Source organism: Haliotis rubra, unplaced genomic scaffold (assembly GCF_003918875.1).
Source record: "Haliotis rubra isolate DU_JTF1 unplaced genomic scaffold, ASM391887v1 Scf114, whole genome shotgun sequence".
Classification (NCBI taxonomy): domain Eukaryota; kingdom Metazoa; phylum Mollusca; class Gastropoda; order Lepetellida; family Haliotidae; genus Haliotis; species Haliotis rubra.
In genome coordinates, this window is record NW_025765048.1 from 129,554 (window position 1) to 156,652 (window position 27,099).

At 41.5% G+C, this 27,099-nt stretch overlaps 1 protein-coding gene across 2 annotated transcripts in view; it reads left to right on the forward strand.

The window, feature by feature from the left end:
• The first annotated feature begins 6,715 nt into the window (after window positions 1-6,715).
• LOC124252737 (QRFP-like peptide receptor) overlaps window positions 6,716-27,099 on the forward strand; it is a 51,013-nt gene continuing 30,629 nt past the window's right edge. Inside the window, exons 1-2 of one of the 2 annotated variants that reach the window (XM_046686399.1) lie at window positions 6,716-6,841; window positions 20,078-20,184. The gene's annotated coding sequence lies outside the window, so the exon portion shown is untranslated. The remainder of the gene's footprint in view (window positions 6,842-20,077; window positions 20,185-27,099) is intronic. The other variant, XM_046686393.1, reaches the window with a different exon arrangement.

Below are 27,099 nucleotides of genomic sequence, written 5' to 3' on the forward strand. Positions count from 1 at the left end.
CATGACACTCGGTAGCAGGATAGCTGTGTAGGACTGAATTGCTCAAAGATCAGACGCAGAGTCTGATGCTAGATAAGCTTTTGAATGCGGGAGGTTCCCCTCCGATATATTTAACATCAACACCAACTTGATCAACATTATTGATGACTTCATCCCTGAACCGGATGAGCAACGGACGCTTCTTCCTCCTCCGCAGGTAATATCACTCTGAATCCAGGTAATTATCACTTCTTACATCACTGAGGCTCTGCAGGTGGTGGGAAATGATTATTGTATTCTCGCTGGATTCAGGTTTTACCACGTGTGCTTATAAACCACGTGTTCATCTGTTAGATTGGATACAAATAAGAAGCGCCAAAACTAATTTCCGTAAACTGAAAAAAATCTCATTTCATGATTCCAAATGTATCAGCATATGCTTATGGTCAGTTTCAAAGATTAGTGACACCAGGTGTTCGCGAAACGGTGACCACGCCCTGCCCAAACGATGGTACCCGTCACAAACACGTGTGGTATGAATTGTGACTTGAACCAATATACATGTATATGATCAAATGAGGCTAACCCTGGCTACCCCTTCTTGTCTCTGCCACTCCGCCCACGGGATCACGCAGCACCGAATGTCAAGATGTCTTCCAGTGGTCATCAATGAACGTCAACATCTTTATACACGACATGACGGTACTTTATTACATAATTATCCCCGTCATGCTACTTCTAAATGCAAAAACTTGGAACTGAGAATACTTCATCCGATTTCGATCCCGTCACAACCAGCTGGATGCCACCGACCCTATGCTTCTTATAATCGCATTAGGGCCATAAAGAAAGAAGATATTGATTTGTGTACTTCCGGGTTAGGAAATGAACATGATTATATAGAGAGCATAATAAAGCGGGATTATCTACACGACATGTGAGCAGCAAGCTGATCCTGGGACAGCTATATGAGGGTAATGTGGATTATTCCACGCCATTCTTGTTAGAGAGGATGTTTATCTCGACGCGTGACTTGAAAAAGATGGAAATTAATTTGGGAAAACACTAGAGAATATGTCATGTTTTTCAGTTCACGAGATTAGAAAAACACTATTTGACATAAGCGCCCAATTGTTGTGTATATTAGGTAGTGATCTTACAAGTTTGAAAACACCCTGCCAGGGGGAAGTAGTTCCAGCACGAAGTGTGTTTCACATTTTTAGAGGTGTTACATTCACGTGGAATATATAATGCGGTATTTCATAATTTACTTATGTATTTTGCCATGAATATCTCTTCTATATAATTTGGGCCATTCGCCTATTCTCAAACCGTTCGATGTTTTATACATGTCGATATTCTGATTTCCTAGATATATCGCACGAAGTACTGTACTCCAGCTGATTCTCGGGCAGATCCACAGCACACTCGGATGGTCGAAGGAGCTGAACACAATGAACGCTGCACGTTCCATGTACAAACTAGCGCCGTCACCTCAAACAGCCATCTGTAATAATTGCATAAGTAGTATTTACATAAACATAAACTGGTAATGCATGAATATGATCTCAACAACTCCCCAGTGAACACATCCCCAAATAAATACATCCTGACATCAGATGACCTTATACCAGTCCCTGCAGAGGGGTGTCGTGTAATCCTACTTAATCATCCTATACAGTACACTGTCTTCTATATAAGCTGAATGTGAACAGACTCAAGAACTCTCGTGTGAGTCCATGTCTTCTCCTCTCAATGACATTTCCACGAGTAGAACCATTGGTCAGTCTCTTGACCGTTACTTGACCCATCGGGATGAACATGTATTATAACATGCTTAAATCTTGCTCCATCGTGCGAGTACTGGAACACCAACACCCAACATATATATGGTCGACACACTTCAAGTCCATGCCATTTGGCAATCAAGAAGAAGTCGTTTATAAATATGCAGTACAATTTACTTTTAAAATCAGTTTTTTCGAAAATTAACTGTGTCCATATCATTTTACCTAGTCTGTCTCGCAGTCCCTGAACCACCTTATTTTCCTTAATGTCTAACGTTAACCCTCCCTGCAATGCCTAAACCCTACATAAAGCAAATCTAGATTTCCCAGGATTCTCCCAACTCACTGGGGCTCCTTTTCAATTTAAATGGGTTTACTTGTTAAAATCAAAATTGTACATTTTCAGGGACCAAGCGTTAGTCTACATTTTACTGTATTCGATCAAAAGGAAATGCCAACTTTAAACAGACGACATGCATATTGCTGGTTCTTGATACGAATAACAGACTGACGTACAAAAGTGTTTGATTGTGACTGGTTACTGTTTCCAAACACCACTAATATCCTTCAGTGTTGTGCGTGGAATATTCATAAAAAATCATACTTTTGTAAAATCGCACGAATCATAAATTGACATCATTGTTCTTGTAGTCTGAGACTTCACAGTTTTCAGTGATGTGGAACAATCACGGCCAGGCAACCGTCAGTGCTATAACATATGTATGGATCTATCAGGTTTGGTGTCTCTAACGGTCATGCCTACAGATCTCTATTACATGACTCGACGTTCTCCGAGGCGCTGGTGGTAGCGTCTGTACTGTTTGTATTGTCTGTGTAGCCTACTGACCAATATTCATGAGCCATACGACGGAACACCAGAGACGTTGGTCCTCGCCATCCTATCTTCATACCTGCACTTCCAGCCCCATTATACACATCGTGAAAACACTGGCGAGAATTTCTTCTCGCGAGGTTTTAAACGTATGTACCTCCTGACTGAGCAGTGAGTAACATGCTTATGATCGGAATCGTGCAACGGACTCTGGTTTTAGAAGCGACTTCTTATGGTTGTTGTCGCTTTTTTCTAAAAGAAGCTTCAAGATGTTTTCAAACAGTAACGGGCTATTTGAGTGCGATATCACACTTAGATTATTAGTATATAATGCCATCACAGGGCACATTGTCGGAACAGTACATCTATCGATTGGTAAAGCTGCATGTTTCGTTGGTAAGGTTTATTGTTCGGAAACATTACATTGATGTAGACACGTCCGTATTGAGACTGTACTGTTGCAGCATGTTGGCAATAGCTAGGCCTACTTGTAATTGTCAACATGTTGGCAATAGCTACTTGTAATTGTCACTTGTAATTGTCAACATGTTGGCAATCGCTAAAGCCTACTTGTAATTGTCAACATGTTGGCAATAGCTAGTACAACTTGTAATTGTCAACATGTTGGCAATAGCTAGACCTATTGTCAACATGTTGTAATTGTCAACATGTTGTCAACAATTGGCAATAGCTAGGCCTACTTGTAATTGTCAACAGGTTGGCAATAGATAGGCCTACTTGTAATTGTCAACAGGTTGGCAATAGCTAGGCCTACTTGTAATTGTCAACAGGTTGGCAATAGCTAGGCCTACTTGTAATTGTCAACAGGTTGGTAATAGCTAGGCCTACTTGTAATTGTCAACAGGTTGGCAATAGATAGGCCTACTTGTAATTGTCAGGTTGTGTATCCTTCCATGCAGTTACACCTAACATGATTTGCTTTGTCGATTGTCAAACGCCACACACAGCAATATTCCAGCCATATGACTGTGGTCAATAAGTAATAGAGTCTAGACCAGGCAATCCAACAATATCGTAAGCATCAATGAAGTCAGCGAGCCTTACCACCCATTCCCAATTCTTAGTCGCCTCTTTAGATAAGCGTGGGTTGCTGAAGAAGGCTTGTAACCCGGATCTTCACAGGGCACTCACGTCAAATCTAGCCTAGAGTCTACACACTTCCTTTCCTGTGCTTTATGAATGCACAGAGTCCATATACTGTGTCTTATGAATGTACGGCTTGTCAAGTCTGGCCTGTTAACTCCTGTAAGTTGTAATAAAGTCTGTGAGTGCTCGGGCCCAGCCACAATCCCCTATCTCTACAGTCGCGTTATTCCATCACTCTGATCTCCATCTTTTTACAAATGGATGCCCTGCCACTCAGAATATTATTTTCATTACATATATGCGTTCGTGCTCATGTGTAGTCATACTTGACAAGTGAGTTCCACGGCAGGTCTCGTTATAAGTCTCATGTGAGATTAGATCGGAGTCTGCTATCATGGAGGAAGCACGCATAGGGAGTAATGTGGGTCACTTTGTACCGGATTGCTCGGCCGTATCAGTCATATCTGGGACATTTTTCTATCTCATCCTATAACTAATGGAACATTTGTAAATATAAAGCATTATCGCTTGAGACAAAAACAGCCCCTTTTATCCGCTGTTTCCCAGGGCGAACAGCCAAAGTAGAAGTGGACATTATATAAATGGACATCTGAAAACGAATGACGACACCAGGTGCTCGCGAAAAGTATAGGCATGACCTTCCCTGAGGTTAACAACCCCAGCAAGTTACTTGTCAGTGGGGGTTGTTCCTGAGAGTGTTCGGAAATGGTCCAAAAAATTCTGGAGAATAATATTTTGCCTGAGGTTTAGAAAAACTAATGATAAATATTTTTCAGAAAATAATTATTGTGCGTCTTGAAGTAAAACCGTTTGTCTCCTCGACAGGAACTGACCCATTGAAACCAATCACCGACTTAATCAACACTATGTTAGTATGCGATCTGTTGCCAACCGCAGCTTTTCCATCTCCCCCGGTCATAACGGTTATTGTTACGACGTCACCTGCATCTCATACCTCGTCAACATCGTCCACAACCGGTACCATAGCGACATCATCAACTCAAGGCTCTCATCCACTCATTCTACATCTAGCCCCAAGTCAATCAACCCCTAGTCCCAACCTTCGCACATAAAATAACAGATTATATGCATCAGCATATGTTCAACTATCTCCCCTTGGGCGTCTTTGCATTCCACCCAACCCTCGACATGAGTACCCCGTGGGCGGCATGCTGCTCCTGTAGCACAAATGTACTCCTTACACGTCTTCATCAAAGGGTGCTGTTGGGTAGTCTGGAAGTAAGAGCTGTCGATCGTTACGCCCAAATACGAAGTATATTCCTAAATGGGTACAACATGTCCAATTCCATTGATGGTGTCCTCATGGTGCTAGATTCCCTGGAATCGTTTGACAAACTGTGCTACATGTTGATTGTGGGTGATCCTTCTCCGATATCGTGAATCACTGGTTTGTCTATTCATTCTTTACTGGCCGGGGCTGGTCGGATAGCCTTGTGGTTAAAGCGGTGGCTCGTAACACCGCAGGCCTAGGTTCGATTCCCCACATGGGTACAATGTGTGAAGCCCATTCCTGGTGTCCCCCGCCGTGATATTGCTGGAATATTGCTAAAACGGCTTAAAAATAAACTCACTCACTTTACTGGCTGATTTGATATTGATGAAATATCGCTGACTGACTGCGATTCAAACCATCGCATTCTCCTTCACAAAAGATTTCCAAATGGCATATATATCCCCCTCCAGGACATAACACCATATATACACCACGTGATCTCCCATTGTATCCGTACACAGTGTGGCGTTTACCTTCATGGCGGGGTAAAGGGATTTAGATTTTCTTGGAGAGAGGCATAGTACATAGTTAATGTAACGTAGTCTTATCAGATCTCGTCATTCTGACATGACAGTACGGCAATTTAATGTCAGAGATTAAGCCTAATCGGTTTAAATGTGAAAACCTGGTATCAACACCGATTTCCAGTGCTTCAATCACATAATTTCCAACACCGGTTTACCGTTTATTCCCAAAAGAATTTGAGATTGGCACACGTCTCGTCTGCGTCGACGTTTTATTTAGATTTATGTATTTAGATTGGTCGAAAAGGAAATTGTGATACGTCCCTTTAGAACAGTGATCTGTTTTGCTGTCATATAAAGGTTACATACATCTGACTGTGAGGGCAAGATCGAGGTGGATGTGCAGGGTAGGCGCCGTGATGGTTGTTCATTCGGCGGCACAAACTTTGTGGTGGTGCCTATGTTTGCTGTCATGGAATACGAAAACATGTGTCACGTACATGTAGATGGAAATCCAAGCATCGCACACGCAGTCACGTCGTTATTGGTGTTATTTCCTGAATCATATAACATCCATATATATGTAAACTCGTATATACATACACAGATATAAGCACACACACACACACACAACACACACACATACATCAACACATACACACATATGCCTACACACATAACATCCACACACACATACATCAACACACACATATGCCTACACACACACAACACACACATACATCAACACACACATATGCCTACGCACATAACACACGCACACATCAACTCTCTTCACATACGCAAAGAGAGACAAAACACATACACAGATACAGGCACAACTCATAAGATTCATGACATTAACACTGGCATGCACACACACAGGCACCGAAGACACAATTGTCGGTCAACAGGAATAGATATTTTAACATTCCCACGTTGGTCTAATGTCTGTTACAGAATGCATACATTTGTTGTCCCTCGTTACCTCAAACCCAACTTTCCCGGACTCGAACCTGACAGTTTTTCCCAACCTGTAATATTTCCACCCGATCCACCCACCTCCTACACGTGATTGTCCACCATGTGTATTGGGGTAGGTGTGCTCACCACCTGACCCCCACACTCCCCACCCCTCACTCACCGCCTCTATTTGTCAATTGTCTAAACTAGCCCACCTTTATTAACTACACCTATTTTCCTTCTCCAGCTGGCTGTTAATCTCACCATCGATCTGTTGCCGACAACCACCCCGCCTGATACTGTGCTCGCCTCTCTCCCGGCTTCAGTCGGTCGGATACACAGGCAACCGTGACAGTGGGGACTGCATACTCCCAGACTGAAGGGTCTTACATCCATGGTGAGTACCAGAATATAGTGACACATGTTGCAGGTGCGTTCCCAGTTATCCGTTCATCTCAAGGCTATCTGGTGTATTACAGACACGTTAGCTTTTACTAGTTGGAATTTTCTTTATAATCATCTTTAGGTGTTACCGAATTTATGATTGTTGTGAATATTCACATTGGTCAATTAGGGAGTGACATATTTTTGAGAATTAAACATCAGATAGAGGACTAAGGATCTATTTTCAAGTTTGGTGTTGAGCCGTTCATGGTCCGGGCTGTCGGTGCAGCGAGTTCCTGGAAACCAGGAAACTTCATCTCAGTTACAGGCTGTGATAGTGTAACGTTGTCTGTATTCGTATCTGGAGGTTTGGGAAAAAGCATTTCTTCTCTACTGTCTACATGACGAGATTTAATTAAAAAGGCTTGTCTACTACACAGTAACTTTATAATCTGCTGTCTTTTAATGTACCCATACAAGTTTCAGAAGTGTTGGTAATGCGTATACGATTTCCAGCCCGTTCTGCATAAATGTTCATATATATGACTGTCATTTTATCGTCTTGTCTGTTATCGACTGACTGAATGGCAGCAGCAACTAAATTATTAAAAGGTCTTATTGAGTGAGTTTAACGAAACTTTCAACAGTATCTGGGTTATCTTACGCCGTGTCAGCTCAGGGTAGATGGAAGACCCGACGTGAGACGAATCTCATGTTTACTGTGAGGGGGCATTCACGGTAAGAGCATGGTGTAGATAGACCGGGAATCAAACCCACGACTAGCGGATCCTGGCAGACAGAGTGACGCAACGGTGCTAGTAAAATGTAGGACCTTTGGTCTCTTGGGAGCCCGCAGGCCCGACACCCTGACTAATGTATCTAGGTGTGCCAGTATATACGTGTATGGACTGTGACAAATGTGTACCATCTGGTGCATTGACATCTGCAGTAGGTATAACTGATACATTATACTGTGTTAATAGTTGTATACAATAGTGTTGTATATTGATTAGTGAGTGATGGTTGAAATACAAAATATACTATACAAAAAGAAACGCACAGGCGTTTCGTATTTTTTAAAATCTATCAATTACCTATTGTGTTAAAAAATATCGTCAAAATATGTAACAAAAATTTTGATAACATGATTTTACACAATTGCAAAAGTAAAAAAAAGACTTTACCTGAAAATTTTGATTTTGATGAAATTTCTTACAAGGATTAAAAAGGCAAACCGAAACATGAGTCTCATTAACCTATTCAGACAATGACCTACTTTTCAGCCGATCCGAATTGTCTCGTGTGAAAGTGAAAAGAGACACCACAAACAACTATGGTTACATTGAATTCCAATTTCGTGTTTCAAAAGAAAATGGTATTTACAAGTACATTTTAATTTCAAAATTTACTAACATCGTATTTCTATATTTTATGGCGAGGTGTAGGCAGCATGACCTTAACTAAGACGCCACAGACTGCCCCTGTTCGATAAGGTCGTAAAATGATTCAGAATTCATCTGGCTCAATGGTTACACCTGTTATGTGTTTTTTGCGCTTATTCAGTGTAGTTTGGTAACGCACAATGTGATTGATATAATATCAAGTCCGTACCAGATCGCCAAACTTTTCTAGCCGCAGAGCCTCGTTTTGAGATTACCACGATTTCCAGATTTCCGTTTGTCAGAGCACGATGACAGAGCTGCACGACGTGTTTGCAAGGATTAGAAGGAGCGTAGTGTTGCAATATACAAGTGGTTAGATGTATCAAATAATACTGATTAATATTTATGTATCCAGTTGAATGAATTGGTCTCAAAATTCTGGACTGGTTAATGTACTAAGTTGCGCAATAAGACGGAACCCAGTCAGCAGGAACGAGACTGTTGTGTGGTTTATACGTTTCCTTTTTTGAATAGTATATGACGTATCTGGTTCGTGGTGATGGTGATGTGTTGGGGGGAGGGGAGATTTGAACAGATCAGCGTCATGGTTCTCACACAAGCCGTGGTTGTAGAAGTTTTACCGCTTGCTGAATTGTAGCCCACTAGCATATGTCACAACTGAGGGCTGACATAGGTTTGAATCCACGATGATCACATCACATCTAAATAATAACGACAGTGACCGTAAACTAAAATTACAATCATATTTATCACAATACAAAGTGTAATTATAACACTATTCGACAGAAGGCGTTAAATGTAATTAAACATATGCTCAAGCTGCATACTGGAAAGGAACACAAACAAATATCTATATTAGTCATGTATGATATTTTTGGTTTCTATAGCAACGGCGGTGTAATTAGTCACATATGTTGATAGTGTACAGTGTAATTAATATGTCATGGAAATAGATTGATTACAGATCATCTACACAGCTGTGTCTGTGGTGAATCACTGACAACGACACATCTGACAGATCTCACTGACAAATAATGGATAATTTCAGTTGATATTTTAGTCAGGATTCCAGTGTGGGTTTTCTTGTTTGTGTGTCCCAAAGACAGGTTTGAGAAAAGAAAGTTTCAAAATGAAATTATTTTTAATAAAGTTAACATGATACCATCCATAACCATTATCAACCTCTGCTAAAACTCGACTTTACCATGGGCACGTGTTAATGAATCTCTATCAAATCATCATAACACCAGGTGTTCGCAGAAGGCGAGTGTATCCTGCCCCACCAGTGACACCCGTCACAAACACGTGCAAAGGCAAGTCACTCGTTCAGTATGAATCAACATAGGGATCACACATTGTTACAATGGAACATGCAGTATGAGTCAACATAGGGATCACACATTGTTACAATGGAACATGCAGTATGAATCAACATAGGGATCACACATTGTTACAATGGAACATGCAGTATGAGTCAACATAGGGATCACACATTGTTACAATGGAACATGCAGTGTGAAACAACATAGGGATCACACATTGTTACAATAGAACATGCGTGCAGTATGTTACAATCAACAGTATAGAGATCAACACACATTGTTACAATGGAACATGCAGTATGAGTCAACATAGGGATCACACATTGTTACAATGGAACATGCAGTGTGAAACAACATAGGGATCACACATTGTTACAATAGAACGTGCAGTATGAATCAACATAGGGAACACACATTGTTACAATGGAACATGCAGTATGAGTCAACATAGGGATCACTCATTGTTACAATGGAACATGTCGCTGACAGGGTGTGGTACGGGTATCTGGTCGGTACAATCATTGGAACTGCTCTCCACAAGATGGGTTCCTAAACCAACGGAACTAGATATCCCTTGTTCAGATTTCTGAAATCTTGTAGGCGGATAGTAACTCAAGATAAGACATGCGTTCAACACTCTCGCCCAGTCATCATTTCAACTTACACAGAGGAAATATTACGCTTAATTGTCAGACTATCCGAGGGCAATACGCAGTTATTGAGAGAATCTAGCAAGCTTATTCAATTTGTGTTTGATTTCCAGTCACACACATGTTAAACGCATTTATTGATGTCATCAGTGTCTTGCTATTCCTATAACAGGAAAATATAAGAAAGGACCATCCAAGACCAGCGTAAATCTGGTATAGAATGCCAATGCATGGTCATGATTTTATATATGTATTTTCGGTAGGAGCCTTAAAACTGAATAAAGCTGCCTGTTGTTTTCTTATTGTAACTAGTATCTATGTGACTATTTCTGGTGATTATTGTGACAGCAAATTCTTTGAGGCGCTCGTATAATGTTCTTTTGTGGTATTGACCTCGATACAGAGTGGCCTCCCTTGAATTTGTCGGTGGTATTAACCACCCCACAGCCTGTTATCTTTATCAATCTACCTGTATCGAGAGTTCAGGCGTGAGGAGCAAACCTATGTACGGTTGTCTGGAAATTACGACCTGATCCTTGCGTAATATCTTATTGGACGGGATCAGAATATACCAGTATAGCAAGTGCTTTATTGGAGTCTGAGACAAACATTGGACATTTTTAGTGCACTGAATTAAGGACTAACAGACCTGTATATCACTGGTGCCATATGTGTTGACACAGTGTATTACCTTCTATTGTAGTGAACGTAGTATGTCCGTGAATGTCAATATCATTTGGTGATCTTTCATTGATCTTAGATAGTTATTTACTGTTTTTCCCAAATTAGTTTTAAACGTACCGGTTTCTGCGTTAACCTTCGGTAATCAACACAATTGATTATTTGTCTTTGGAATGTGCCCGGTGTCACGTTGTGAAAGCTTTACCACACACGCAACCCGAAGGAGTCTCTCATCAACCTATTCGATCAATGCTACTATATTTTACTCTTTACACCGTGACAGCCTTCCTTACGAAAATAATAAACCAGCAATATAATTATTGTACCACTTTCTGATTTCCTGATATTATATGCTATGCAACCTACCCCATTGATAGATGATGGTTGCATGTCAGTATGTATTAAATTGGTTCAGTCATTAAGGCAGGAGGCAGGTATAGTTGGAAATGTAGTTAAAAAACGGACAACGAGCTTCGAGTTTGTTGTCGACCCGACTAAACCTGAGGTCTGTATTAATAATTAGGAGCATTTGTGATGTATTCTGTTTGCCATGTTAGACATTCTAAAGCACGTCCAATTGGAAAAACAAAACAAACTAGACCATCTCCCTCATGTTGGGATCATATCTATTTTATTAAGATAATGTTCATTTCATGAATCATTCATCAAAGAATATCTGAGAGAAAAAGTGTTTCATCATCTTCGAGTACTGCAACTTGAAAGAAACAAACAGCCCACAAAAGCCCGTGATTCCTTCAGGGTTAACACGCATCTTAAAACGGTTTTCCAATCATGTCAGGAAAGTACTAAATCACTGATTGACAAAAACTACACGTATTCCACTTTCTTTAATGTTTAGGTCGATCGTTATTCATCCTGTTCCTGTAGTTTGGCTGATTTGTCATTGTGCGTTATGTAACCAATCACGCGGGCTCCTCATGTTGGAGAATCGTTGTGACGATTCAAAGTCAAACTCTAAGGTGACGCAGGTCCAGACGTTTCACGTGAGGTGGATGTAAAGACCTTTCAGAGTAGCATGAGTTGTATATCTCCCAGGGAGTTCAGAATGATAAGAGGTGGTGAAGGTAGTATTTAAAGTAGTAACAGTAGGGCGGATCCAGGATTTTGGAGAAGGGTGGTGCACATAAATCATGAAGTCCAAAGGTTAGGGGGATCCGCCCCTGAATAGCATCACAAATAGTAGCAGTAGTAGTTGTAAACACCATTCTACTGAGGATCGCCAAACATTTCTGATGAAGCCACACGAGGACAGCTGTGGTCAACTATGTCTTCCCTTTTTAACCTTGTCTATTATAAGAAAGAATCAGAGCAGCATGTGGACACGATTGGGCGCGTTATTACTGACACTAAAGCTTATTCTTACACAAATAGCATCAATAGACCAGCCGTCATCTTATCTTCCAAGTACCCACTTGTGGTCTAAATGTCGTCATAGAACTGACCGACGGTGCCCAAAATGGCACCTCTCAGGATGATCAGGTTCTGCTACGAACTCTCTATGAATATCTATTGAAATCAAATCTCCTCGTGACGTTTGATGGGCATCTTTAAGTGATTGCACGTATTTCAATAACATCATCTTGGGCGCCGTTTCACTTACGGAAGTCGAAGCTGTACGATCGCTTTGTACAATGGTCCAGTTTGACCCGTCATTAGTCTCGATAATAATTATTCCGGTAGGTGATTGAATGTTGTTTGGAACCGCGTTCGTCCAGCAAGACAGAAGCTATCTGTAAATAATCGAACTTCAGACGAAACATAAGTGGGGCCCAGAGACAATGACCGAAAAATCCAGGGTACAATAGCCCGATTCACGATGGCCACAAACTGTAGTCTTACAGCACATGGTCTGTCTGCTCTGTTTGGGAATCCTCAAGGAGTAATTCAATGCAAACTACTGCTGAATCCATTGATAACCTGTTATGACAAAAAAGAAAACTACCTCGTGGTGATCACGGAGTACGTTTATCAATATACCCTGTGGTTGTATTGGATGTCGGAATATGTTTATCAATATACCCTGTGGTCGTATTGGATGTCGGAATATGTTTATCAATATACCCTGTGGTCGTATTGATGTCGGAATATGTTTATCAATATACCCTGTGGTCGTATTGGATGTCGGAATATGTTTATCAATATACCCTGTGGTCGTATTGGATGTCGGAATATGTTTATCAATATACCCTGTGGCCGTATTTGGACGTCAGGAATTAAAGATACCAATGTTATTTTTGAGCGCGTAATAATTGTCTGTTTTTAGTATCAATACTTTCTACAATTGTTATGAAAATCAATATGCTTATATTACACAGTCGTAGCACAGCCGAGATACTTAAGTGTAAATGATGTTTACCAAATCCTTCAGGTTCTTTGGCGTAAACGATTACATAGTGAAAAAGGACCAACTACCATAGGGCGTGTCAGTCACAACACATTGGTCCTTAGAAAAGGACGTCGAAGGTGTCGAATAATATATTCAACGTGTGGTATGTGGCATCAACATAACGTCACAGCAACGATGACGTCATTTGCATATGATAACGTCCTGGGAACTGACGTCATAGGACAATGGGGTGATGCCTGTCCATCATGAATACGACAACATCCCCCAAGGGATATGCTAATGGTGCGTTTGAATTATCAGTAAACTCGACATGATACCTCATACTCGCAGGACAGTGTTCGCCATGATGGCCTCAAATCATCAAGTCATTTGTACCACTTTCATTTACTACAGCTAAAGATATACACCTGGTGGTGGTCTCCTTGATGGTGAGGTAATTACAAGTCAGTATGATGGCCATATTCATAGCCAAGAGACACAACCTGACATCCCGGTCCTCTGTTGCTTGGTCTTTGTGCAATCAGGCCGACAACAGTCTGTACATACAGATGGGATTGAATCAGGCCGACAACAGTCTGTACATACAGATGGGATTGAATCAGGCCGACAACAGTCTGTACATACAGATGGGATTGAATCAGGCCGACAACAGTCTGTACATACAGATGGGATTGAATCAGGCCGACAACAATCTGTACATACAGATGAGATTGAATCAGGCCGACAACAATCTGTACATACAGATGAGATTGAATCAGGCCGACAACAGTCTGTACATACAGATGAGATTGAATCAGGCCGACAACAGTCTGTACATACTGATGAGATTGAATCAGGCCGACAACAGTCTGTACATACAGATGAGATTGAATCAGACCGACAACAATCTGTACATACAGATAAGATTGAATCAGGCCGACAACAGTCTGTACATACAGATGGGATTGAATCAGGCCGACAACAGTCTGTACATACAGATGGGATTGAATCAGGCCGACAACAGTCTGTACATACAGATGGGATTGAATCAGGCCGACAACAGTCTGTACATACAGATGGGATTGAATCAGGCCGACAACAATCTGTACATATAGATGAGATCGAAACAGGCCGACAACAATCTGTACATACAGATGGGATTGAATCAGGCCGACAACAGTCTGTACATACAGATGAGATTGAATCAGGCCGACAACAGTCTGTACATACAGATGAGATTGAATCAGGCCGACAACAGTCTGTACATACTGATGAGATTGAATCAGGCCGACAACAGTCTGTACATACAGATGGGATTGAATCAGGCCGACAACAGTCTGTACATACAGATGGGATTGAATCAGGCCGACAACAGTCTGTACATACAGATGGGATTGAATCAGGCCGACAACAGTCTGTACATACAGATGAGATTGAATCAGGCCGACAACAGTCTGTACATACAGATGGGATTGAATCAGGCCGACAACAGTCTGTACATACAGATGAGATTGAATCAGGCCGACAACAATCTGTACATACAGATGGGATTGAATCAGGCCGACAACAGTCTGTACATACTGATGAGATTGAATCAGGCCGACAACAGTCTGTACATACAGATGGGATTGAATCAGGCCGACAACAATCTGTACATACAGATGAGATTGAATCAGGCCGACAACAATCTGTACATACAGATGGGATTGAATCAGGCCGACAACAGTCTGTACATACAGATGGGCTTGAATCAGGCCGACAACAATCTGTACATACAGATGAGATTGAATCAGACCGACAACAATCTGTACATACAGATGGGATTGAATCAGGCCGACAACAGTCTGTACATACAGATGGGATTGAATCAGGCCGACAACAGTCTGTACATACAGATGAGATTGAATCAGACCGACAACAATCTGTACATACAGATAAGATTGAATCAGGCCGACAACAGTCTGTACATACAGATGGGATTGAATCAGGCCGACAACAGTCTGTACATACAGATGAGATTGAATCAGGCCGACAACAGTCTGTACATACAGATGGGATTGAATCAGGCCGACAACAGTCTGTACATACAGATGGGATTGAATCAGGCCGACAACAATCTGTACATACAGATGAGATTGAATCAGGCCGACAACAGTCTGTACATACAGATGGGATTGAATCAGGCCGACAACAGTCAGTACATACAGATGAGATTGAATCAGGCCGACAACAGTCTGTACATACAGATGAGATTGAATCAGGCCGACAACAGTCTGTACATACAGATGAGATTGAATCAGGCCGACAACAGTCTGTACATACAGATGGATTGAATCAGGCCGACAACAGTCTGTACATACAGATGGGATTGAATCAGGCCGACAACAGTCTGTACATACAGATGAGATTGAATCAGACCGACAACAATCTGTACATACAGATAAGATTGAATCAGGCCGACAACAGTCTGTACATACAGATGGGATTGAATCAGGCCGACAACAGTCTGTACATACAGATGGGATTGAATCAGGCCGACAACAGTCTGTACATACAGATGGGATTGAATCAGGCCGACAACAATCTGTACATACAGATGAGATTGAATCAGACCGACAACAATCTGTACATACAGATGGGATTGAATCAGGCCGACAACAGTCTGTACATACCGATGGGATTGAATCAGGCCGACAACAGTCTGTACATACGGATGAGATTGAATCAGACCGACAACAATCTGTACATACAGATAAGATTGAATCAGGCCGACAACAGTCTGTACATACAGATGGGATTGAATCAGGCCGACAACAGTCTGTACATACAGATGAGATTGAATCAGGCCGACAACAGTCTGTACATACAGATGGGATTGAATCAGGCCGACAACAGTCTGTACATACAGATGGGATTGAATCAGGCCGACAACAATCTGTACATACAGATGAGATTGAATCAGGCCGACAACAATCTGTACATACAGATGGGATTGAATCAGGCCGACAACAGTCTGTACATACAGATGAGATTGAATCAGGCCGACAACAGTCTGTACATACAGATGAGATTGAATCAGGCCGACAACAGTCTGTACATACTGATGAGATTGAATCAGGCCGACAACAGTCTGTACATACAGATGGGATTGAATCAGGCCGACAACAGTCTGTACATACAGATGGGATTGAATCAGGCCGACAACAGTCTGTACATACAGATGGGATTGAATCAGGCCGACAACAGTCTGTACATACAGATGGGATTGAATCAGGCCGACAACAGTCTGTACATACAGATAAGATTGAATCAGGCCGACAACAGTCTGTACATACAGATGGGATTGAATCAGGCCGACAACAGTCTGTACATACAGATGAGATTGAATCAGGCCGACAACAATCTGTACATACAGATGGATTGAATCAGGCCGACAACAGTCTGTACATACTGATGAGATTGAATCAGGCCGACAACAGTCTGTACATACAGATGGGATTGAATCAGGCCGACAACAATCTGTACATACAGATGAGATTGAATCAGGCCGACAACAGTCTGTACATACAGATGGGATTGAATCAGGCCGACAACAGTCTGTACATACAGATGAGATTGAATCAGACCGACAACAGTCTGTACATACAGATGGGATTGAATCAGGCCGACAACAGTCTGTACATACAGATGAGATTGAATCAGGCCGACAACAGTCTGTACATACAGATGGGATTGAATCAGGCCGACAACAATCTGTACATACAGATGGGATTGAATCAGACTGACAACAGTCTGTACATACAGATGGGATTGAATCAGACTGACAACAGTCTGTACATACAGATGAGATTGAATCAGGCCGACAACAGTCTGTACATACAGATGGGATTGAATCAGGCCGACAACAGTCTGTACATACATATGGGATTGAATCAGGCCGACAACAGTCTGTACATACAGATGAGATTGAATCAGGCCGACAACAGTCTGTACATACAGATGAGATTGAATCAGGCCGACAACAGTCTGTACATACAGATGGGATTGAATCAGGCCGACAACAGTCTGTACATACAGATGGGATTGAATCAGGCCGACAACAGTCTGTACATACAGATGAGATTGAATCAGGCCGACAACAGTCTGTACATACAGATGGGATTGATTCAGGCCGACAACAATCTGTACATACAGATGAGATTGAATCAGGCCGACAACAGTCTGTACATACAGATGGGATTGATTCAGGCCGACAACAATCTGTACATACAGATGGGATTGAATCAGGCCGACAACAGTCTGTACATACAGATGGGATTGAATCAGGCCGACAACAATCTGTACATACAGATGAGATTGAATCCTACCTATCAGGTCGACAGCCGTCATTACTTGCAGATGGGATCGAATCATATAATGGGATAGCGTCCAACAAAGTTGACCTTCCTTATGGAGTTCCGCAAGGTTCAGTCTTAGGCCCTATACTCTCTATTGTCTATACATCAACGTTTGTAGAAATAATCCGATCACACAATCTACAATTTCATCTCTATGGGGACGATACCAAATTCCATAGGCTTCAATCGTCGTTAGTCTCTGCTTGTGAACAAATCACAACTGCTTCAGGTCAGGACAGTTACAACACGGATCATAACATTCGGCAGTCGGTCCTCCAAGGCTCCTGGACCATTCTTGTGGAAGTTTGTTCTGTCTGACAAATTGGATGCACTGTCGTTCGTAACTACAGAGTTAACACTGCTGTGGAACTTATTGATTTATCTCTACGTCACCTTATCAGTTAACAGAAGTACGTGTATCGTAAGGTTTCACATGTGACAAAAAAATTAACTCACTGATGATTTATACAGGCAATCGGTTATGCCCCGTAGAAAGTTCAACACATGTCACCGACGTATTCAGCCAATACATCCAAATTGAGCCTCTAAGTACCATCAATAATGGCTATATGCTATTATACTCATCGGCGCATCTGCGGAATACAATTATTAACATCATGGAATAGTGAATACAAAACAAGAAGGTTGTGTATAGCCCAACTGTAATAGCTCTTCACAACGCTATACAGTCGCTGCACTTGTATTGATTCGTGGAGCCTCCAATTACAGTTATATTGCCCACGTTTGTCTATCAAATTAGCCGCTATCGGTCAAATCACAGTGAGATAATACATCTGTCAGTAAATGGATTTTGGGACAATTACGATCAACATCCAGTTCTCAGCAAGTTGAGCAGAGCATTATAGAAAATAAGAACTGTTTCCTCCTCTCATTTAATTACTTCCAGCCAAATAATGTAGTTTTGTCAGTTAAATAGTTCATAAATTATGGAGACATTTCTTTGTCAACACGATAACAAGCAATGTGCCCTCGTCACGATAACATTGTTGACCTAGCTAGGGCGTCCATGTCCCCACTGTGGGGTTGTGTGTGTGTCCTGATGTCACTGAACGTCCATGTCTCCATTATAGCAGTGTACATTCGAGTGTTATTTAAGGCCACAAAAATCCTTACATCTAGAAAGCCTAGAACTAGTGGTTGAAATGATGAGCAGATCCCGCACCATTCGGGTTAGAAGACACACAATGACCAAGGTCAGACATTATTATCATCCGATCCCCAGTTTGGTAGTTTCTTTCCAGAATCACAGTGTCGTGAAGACCGATTCTAACCTACATATCGGATATTCTACTTAATATGAACAATCAATGGAAACCATTCCTACAATAATCAACACATTTGAAACTTCATAATAATAGCTTGATTATCCACCGATACAGATTCCAATTGGTTCAAGCACAAAACAGCTGTGCAAATGTCATGAAGTCAGTAGAAAATACTAATTTAAACAGAATCCCTTGTAAGATTTCAATTATATCAAGTTAATGTGTTTAGTAATCACTATCGAATAGTTTATCATAACTATTCGCGAAAAGCTGAGCGTATCCTGTCCCACCGGTGTCGCTCGTCGCAACTACATGCAAAGCCATGCCAATCATTCAATGAAAAAACTCCGGATCATATGGCCTTAGTCAACATAGGAAATGCACCGGACATGGGTTACGTCATATTTCTCTTCATTAATCTATCTGTACGATGTATTGAGAATATAGACAGCTGCGATGATTACCTTCATGTCCTTCATGTCCTTTCCAGCATCAGTTGACATGGACTCATGTGCTTATGATGCATACATGCAATAGTTATGTCACAGACTCTGTTTGTGTGCGAGGGTGAGTTTAGAACGACGAAGAGGGATTAAGAGAAATGTGAAAAAGAATAGTCGAAATATCTTAAGTTGAAATCAACGTACTTCTCAGACTAATTTGCGTACGTTTTCAAATGCTTACTCCCACGTGAAGTCTAGTGTGTTCACAAATTGGTTAACCCCTTTACACTATAGTTTTATTGAATTTAGAAACCTGATAGCTTTGAAACTGTCTTTTGCATCTGAGTTCTTATCAAAAGATCATTTAGACGGTTTGAGCAGGTTTTATGTCTGAGATAAGAAATCGCATCAAAGTGTGTTTTCTTATCATTGAACGCCAACGCGACCTCTTCATCCATGTAACAATCTGACGACGTCTGTCAGGCTCACATGTTGAGGTAGTCTGAAAACAGACATTAGTTTGTTTTCTTCACTTCTTGGTGCCTTCAACTCGCATACATGGTTTCAACTGACGCTAGTAGGTGTTCTGTATACTTTACCAACAGTGGAATTAATAAAACGATATTTTTGTACAACCACGTACAACTGTCTCACCTATACGCCTGTATGCACTTCCCTATAAGTGGAGCTGCGTATTCTTAGAATAGCTTTATGCTTCAGTACACCTTTAACATCCAATAAAGTAATAACGTCAACATTGACGTTACGAGTCCGAAACACTGATGACGGGCTACAACAGCCGCGGTGCTAATGTACCTCTCTGTGGGGTGAGTTTGGTCCTTGATGGTGACTTAAATGCTCAGACAAGCCGCCAGCTAGCTTCAAATGACCAGCTTTGTCCCACATTCTTCCTATCATTACCAGGTTGGATTGGTTCTCTGGTATTAAATCTACATCCACGGCATGGTTTAGGTAAACACTGACACACAGTTGCCAGCAATTAGGTAGCTAAACACCTGTGTTGCCAGGTAGGGACTTTACTCATGTCACCTCTCCTCCGCCATTAGGGGCTGCAGTTCATTGTCCCGGGGGAGTCAGGATGTAACGAGAGAACAGCGGAAACAATCTGGGACGTATTTGCAGAGAGCCTTTCGATGTTTTGACAAAGAAGGAGCGTACATACGTCTTCTCATAGATTATGTTACTCTGAAACAGAAATGATTTAATATCACAATACGATGAAAAAGGGAAATAAATGGATGTGTTTTATGGGGTTTCTCTTACAAATAACGGTATTTAGAAACAGAATTGGGTGTAAGTACCAATGTTAGTAATTAAACAGGTATAGTTAGAAATGTAGTTGAACTGTTAACAAAATACCACAAACTTCATTGTGATATACATCCCAAGTTTGTTGTCGACCCGACTAAACCTGAGGTCTGTATTAATAATTAGGAGCACATGTGATGTTTTCTGTTTGCCATGTTAGACATTCTAAAGCACGTCCAATTGGGAAAAAAAACACTAGACCATCTTCCGCATGTTGGGATCATATCGATTTTATTAAGATGATGTTCATTTCATGAATCATTCATCAAAGAATATCTGAGAGAGATAGTGTTTTGTCATTTCCGAGTACTGCAACATGAAAGAAACAAACAGCCCACAAAAGCCCGTGATTCCTTCAGGGCTAACACACATCTTTAAACGGTTTTCCAATCATGTCAGGAAAGTACTAAATCACTGATTGACAAAAACTACACGTATTCCACTTTCTTTGGTGTTTAGGTCGATCGTTATTCATCCTGTTCCTGTAGTTTGGCTGAATTGTCATTACGCGTTATGTAATCAATCACGCGGGCCTCTCATGTTGGAGAATCGTTGTGATGTTGGTTCAGATAGGATACTTTCTGAAGATGAACCTGAAGGACCGTCACCTATGGACGATTCAAAATCTAAAGTGACGCAGGCCCAGACGTTTCATTTGAGGTGGATGTAAGAACCTTTCAGCGTAGCATGAGTTGTATACCTCCCAGAGAGTTCAGAATAAGGAGGGTGGTGTAGGTGGTATTTTCAGTAATAATAGCATCACAGATACATGTAGTAGTATTTTGCAAACACCATTCTTCGTCAAACATTTCTGATGAAGCCACACGAGGACAGCTGTGGTCAACAATGTCTTCCTTTTTAACCTTGTCTATTATAAAAAGGAATCAGGGCAGTATGTGGACACGACTGGGCGCGTTATTACTGACACTAAAGCTTATTCTTACACAAATAGCATCAATAGACCAGACGTCATCTTATCTTCCAAGTACCCACTTGTGGTCTAAAATGTCGTCACAGAACTGACCGACGGTGCCCAAAATGGCACCTTTCAGGATGATCAGGTTCTGCTACGAACTCTCTATGAATATGTACCGAAATCAAATCTCCTCTTGACGTTTGATGGGCATCTTTGGTGATTGCACGTATTTCAATAACATCATCTAGAGCGCCGTTTCACTTACGGAAGTCGAAGCTGTACGATCGCTTTGTACAATGGAGCAGTGTAGGTCCAGTTTGACCCGTCATTAGTCTCGGGATTAATTATTCCGGTAGGTGATTGAATGTTGTTCGGCACCGCGGTCGTCAAGCAAGACAGCAGTTATCTGTAAATAATCGAACTTCACACGAAATATAAGTAAAGTCCAGAGACAATGACCATCCAGGGTACAATACCCCAAGATCCGACAGCCACACACGGGGTCTGCTCTGTTTGGGAATCCCGTGCTTCAGTGCAAACTACTGCTGAATCCATTGATCGCCTGTTATGACAAAGAAAAACATTACCTCATTGTGATCACGGAGTAAGCTTATCAATATACCCTGTGGTCATATTGGATGTCGGAATATGTTTATCAATATACCCTGTGGTCGTATTGGATGTCGGAATATGTTTATCAATATACCCTGTGGTCGTATTGGATGTCGGAATATGTTTATCAATATACCCTGTGGTTGTATTGGTTTTAAGGAGATGTTCAAGTATAAATGATGCGTATAAATCTATCAGGTTCTTTGGCCTGAACGAATACATAGTGTAAAAAACGATCATCCACCATATCAGGCGTGTCACTCATCAACACACTGGTCCTTAGAAAAGGACTTCGAAGGGTATCAAACAATATATTAATCGTGTAATATGTGGCAACAACATAAAGTCATAGCAACAATGACGTGATTTGTTTATGATTTCGTCCTAGGACAATGGGGTGGTGCCTTTGTACCACGAATACAACATCCCCCAGGAGATATGGTACTGACGTGTTTGAATTATCAGTAAACTCGACATGATACCTCATACTCACAGGAGAGTGTTCGTCATGACGGCCACAAATCATCATCAAGTCATTTGTACCACTTTCATTTACTACAGCTAAAGATATCAACCTGGTGGTGGTCTCCTTGGTGGTGAGGTAATTACAAGTCAGTATGATGGCCATATTCACAGCCAAGAGACACAGCCTGACATCCCGGTCCTCTGTTGCTTGGTCTTTGTGCAATCATGAGGTTTCCTGGGACCTAATCCGCCGTACATGGATTTATCCTAAACGTTGAACCTAATTACAATTCAATATCAAATCATGGTAAGACACTACCTCATGTTCAAACCAGCAGGTTCATCACATGTACTATTGACACAGATGATGAAGCTATTCTTGTTCTACTTGATCTGTCTACCGCATTTGACAAGGCTGACCACAAGGTTCAACTTCGCAAACTAGAACCAAGAATAGGAGGGACTAGTAGTGGTCTACAGTGGATTGAACCCTACCTATCAGGTCGACAGCCGTCACTACTTGCAAATGGGATCGAATCCTACAATGGGATAACGTCCAGCAAAGTTGACCTTCCTTATGGAGTTCCACAAGTTTCACTCTTAGGACCGTTACTCTTTACTGTTTATACATCAACGTTTGTAGAAATAATCCGATCACACAATCTACAATTTCATCTCTATGGGGACGATACCAAACTTTACAAAGGTTTCAATCGTCGTCAGTCTTTGCTTGTGAACAAATCACAAACTGATTCAAGTCAGGACAGTTGCAACGCGGACTATGGCATTCGGCAGTCGTTCCTCCAAGGCTCCTGGACAATTCTTGTGGAAGTGTGTTCTATCTGACAAATTGGATGCACAGTTGTTCGTAACTACAGAGTTAACACTGCTGTGGAACGTATTGATTCATCTCTACGTCACCTTATCAGTTAACAGAAGCACGTGTATCGTAAGGTTTCACATGTGACAAAATAAACTCACTGATGATTTATACAGGCAATCGCTTATGCCCCATAGAAAGTTCAACACATGTCACTGACGTATTCAGCCAATACATCCAAATTGAGCCTCTAAGTACCATCAATAATGGCTATATGCTATTATACTCATCGGCGCATCTGCGGAATACAATTATTAACATCATGGTATAGTGACTACAAAACAGGAAGGTTGTGTGTAGCCCAACTGTAATAGGTGTTCACAACGCTATACAGTCTCCAATTACAGTTATATTGCCCACGTTTGTCTATCAAATTAGCCGCTACCGGTCAAATCACAGTGAGATAATACATCTGTCAGTAAATGGATTTTGGGACAATTACGATCAACATCCATTTCTTAGCAAGTTGAGCAGAGCATTGTAGAACTGTTTCCTCCTCTCATTTAATTACTTCCAGCCAAATAATGTAGTTTTGTCAGTTAAATAGTTCATGAATTATGGAGACATTTCTTTGTCAACACGATAACAAGCAACAACACGATAACATTGATAACTTCGCGGAGGCGTCCTTGTCGCAACTGTGGGATTTCGCCACTACATCAGTGTATACTCGAGTGTTATTTAAGGCCACAAAAATCCTTACATTTAGAAAGCCTAGAACAGGTGGTTGAAATGATGAGCAGATCCCGCACCATTCGGGTTAGAAGACACACAATGACCAAGGTCAGACATTATTATCATCCGATCCCCAGTTTGGTAGTTTCTTTCCAGAATCACAGTGTTGTGCAGATCGATTCTTACCTATATATCGGATATTCTAATTGATATGAACAATCAATGAAACCATTCCTACTATAATCAACACATTTGAAACGTCATGACTAGAGAATAGCTTGATTATGCCCAGACACAGATACCATTTACTTTCAAGAACAAACTAGCCGTGACAATTTCATGAAGTCGATAGAAATCTCCAGTTAAAGTAGAATTCATCGTAAGATTCCAATTATATCAAGATCATGTGTTTATGAATCACTATCAAATGGTTATGATAACTGGTGTTCGCAAAAAGCTTAGCTTAGCCTGTCCCACTGGTGTCGCTCGTCGCAAATACGTGCAAAGCCATGACAATCGTTCAATGAAAAATACTGGACCATATTACCTAGGTCGTAATAGGGAAATGCACCGGACATCGGTTTCGTTACTGATGCAAGAGCTTTGGAAATGTCCTCTTTATGTCCACCCTGAAACATTTTGAAAACATTTACAGTTATTATCTGGTGTGATCAATTTTGATCAAATAACCCTTGAGCATTAGTCTTGTGACTTTCGTAAGACTGGTGATATTTCTCTTTCCATTCACTGGGTGAAAGCTCATAGCGCTAACAACAGTACAACTGACATTATTACCCCGGACAACCCAAGCTGCCTTTGAGGCGCTAGAAGGATACTAATCACATGAAGTATCCCACCGGGTACCCATTTTCTGCTGGATGAACAGAAGCAATTTTGAACAAACTCACTTGCCTAAGGTGAGACCACATGTATCACTGAAACCCTCAGGAGTCAAGCTGCCAAACAATTTCACCCATCCAAGAACTCTCCGTGCTCAACGTTGCTTAACTTCGACTGATTTGTGACCTGAGCTCTATGCACAGGACCACACGCCACCACAGGACCACACGCCACCACAGGACCACACGCCATCACAGGACCACACGCCACCACAGGACCACACGCTACCACAGGACCACACGCTACCACAGGACCACACGCCACCACAGGACCACACGCCACCACAGGACCACACGCCATCACAGGACCACACGCCATCACAGGACCACACGCCATCACAGGACCACACGCCATCACAGGACCACACGCCACCACAGGACCACACGCCATCACAGGACCACACGCCATCACAGGACCACACGCCACCACAGGACCACACGCCACCACAGGACCACACGCCACCACAGGACCACATACCACCATTATGTTATCAGTCGCTACCTATCACTGCTGTAGACAGCTGAGTGAACTAACTGAATATATACAGGTGTCCTTTCCCAGCATCGGTTGACATGGACTCATGAGCTTACAATTCATCCATGCAATAGTTATGTTACAGACTGTATGTGTGTATGAGAGAGAGAGTTGAGTAGGACGAAAAAAAGAAAAGTAGAAATATCTTAAGTTGAAATCAACATACCTCTCAGACTAAGTAAGTTTCCAAATGCTTACCTTCACTTGCAGTCTAGTGTGTTCACAATAATTGGGTAATCCCTTTACACTATATTTTAATTGAATGTTAGAAATCTGATACCTTTGAAACTGTCTTTTTCCAACTGAGTTCCTAATAAAAGATCATTTAGACTGTTTGAGCAGGTTCCATGTCTGAGATAAGATGAAACGATGTTTATAGAAATCGCTTCAAAGTGTGTTTTCCATTAAACGCCAACGAAACTTCTTCATCCATGTAACATGCTGACGCCATCTGTTAGTCTTACATTGAGGTAGTTGAAGTCTATCTTGGTAGTGAATAGAGATCATTAACACATCAATGCCAACTCTTTGTACGACAATCCGCTGTAGACATATATTCTGCTTCAAGATGATGGCTTGTAGAGAGTCTCATTACAGCAGATGTATGTGTTTTTTGGTGAAGTAAACAAACAGATAGGTTACAAACAAATGTATCTGGTAGCCAGTTTTAAAGAAAGTCGACTTCCTCCATGTAATAGAGACAAATGTACGGGGAACGTCTTTCTTTACAAAGCCGTATTAACGTTTCTTCAACACTGTTGTATATATCTCTCAAGCGTGTATAAAGGGTTCTGAAACTGAGGCTCGTTATTCAAACCATGCGCACTCCGGTGCAGCTTTCAATGCTGTGTAATACGATACAGTGAGCATGAATTAAGTTGGATGTTGAAGCTGGTGGATCTGATGGCGTTGATGAAATAAAGCTACTCTCAGATCTAGACTCCTTCAGGTCTGTGTTGAATGATGTTGGAAGACTCTTCTCAATGTCACGGTGACCTTATGATACTGGATAAATCAACAACGCAACAAGTACGTATTAATGGTCCACGCTATGCTGTTTCTCCTGAGCAATGGGGGCGTTTTCCGTGCGTCTATTCGTCCATGTTCACGTTGACCAGGATCAAGCCCTTAGATATTGTGATGATAAACTCTCGTTAGAAGAATTCTTGACATGTTAAGGACATGTAACAATGCACCAGGGATAACAACTTTAAATCCCATTAATCGCAGTCATTATAATCCGTGGTCGCTCAGTACCATTCTTCAGGGGTTTCACCAAATTGGTTAGTTTATAGTTCCACATCAGTTTGAAGAGCATTTCGCATCGTTCCAACGTATTGTGTAAGGAAAACTTCCAATGACGCATATCTCTGACGCTGAACACTTCATGGCGCTAAGACGTTTCCTAACCCAATGTGCTCAGGCCCAGTC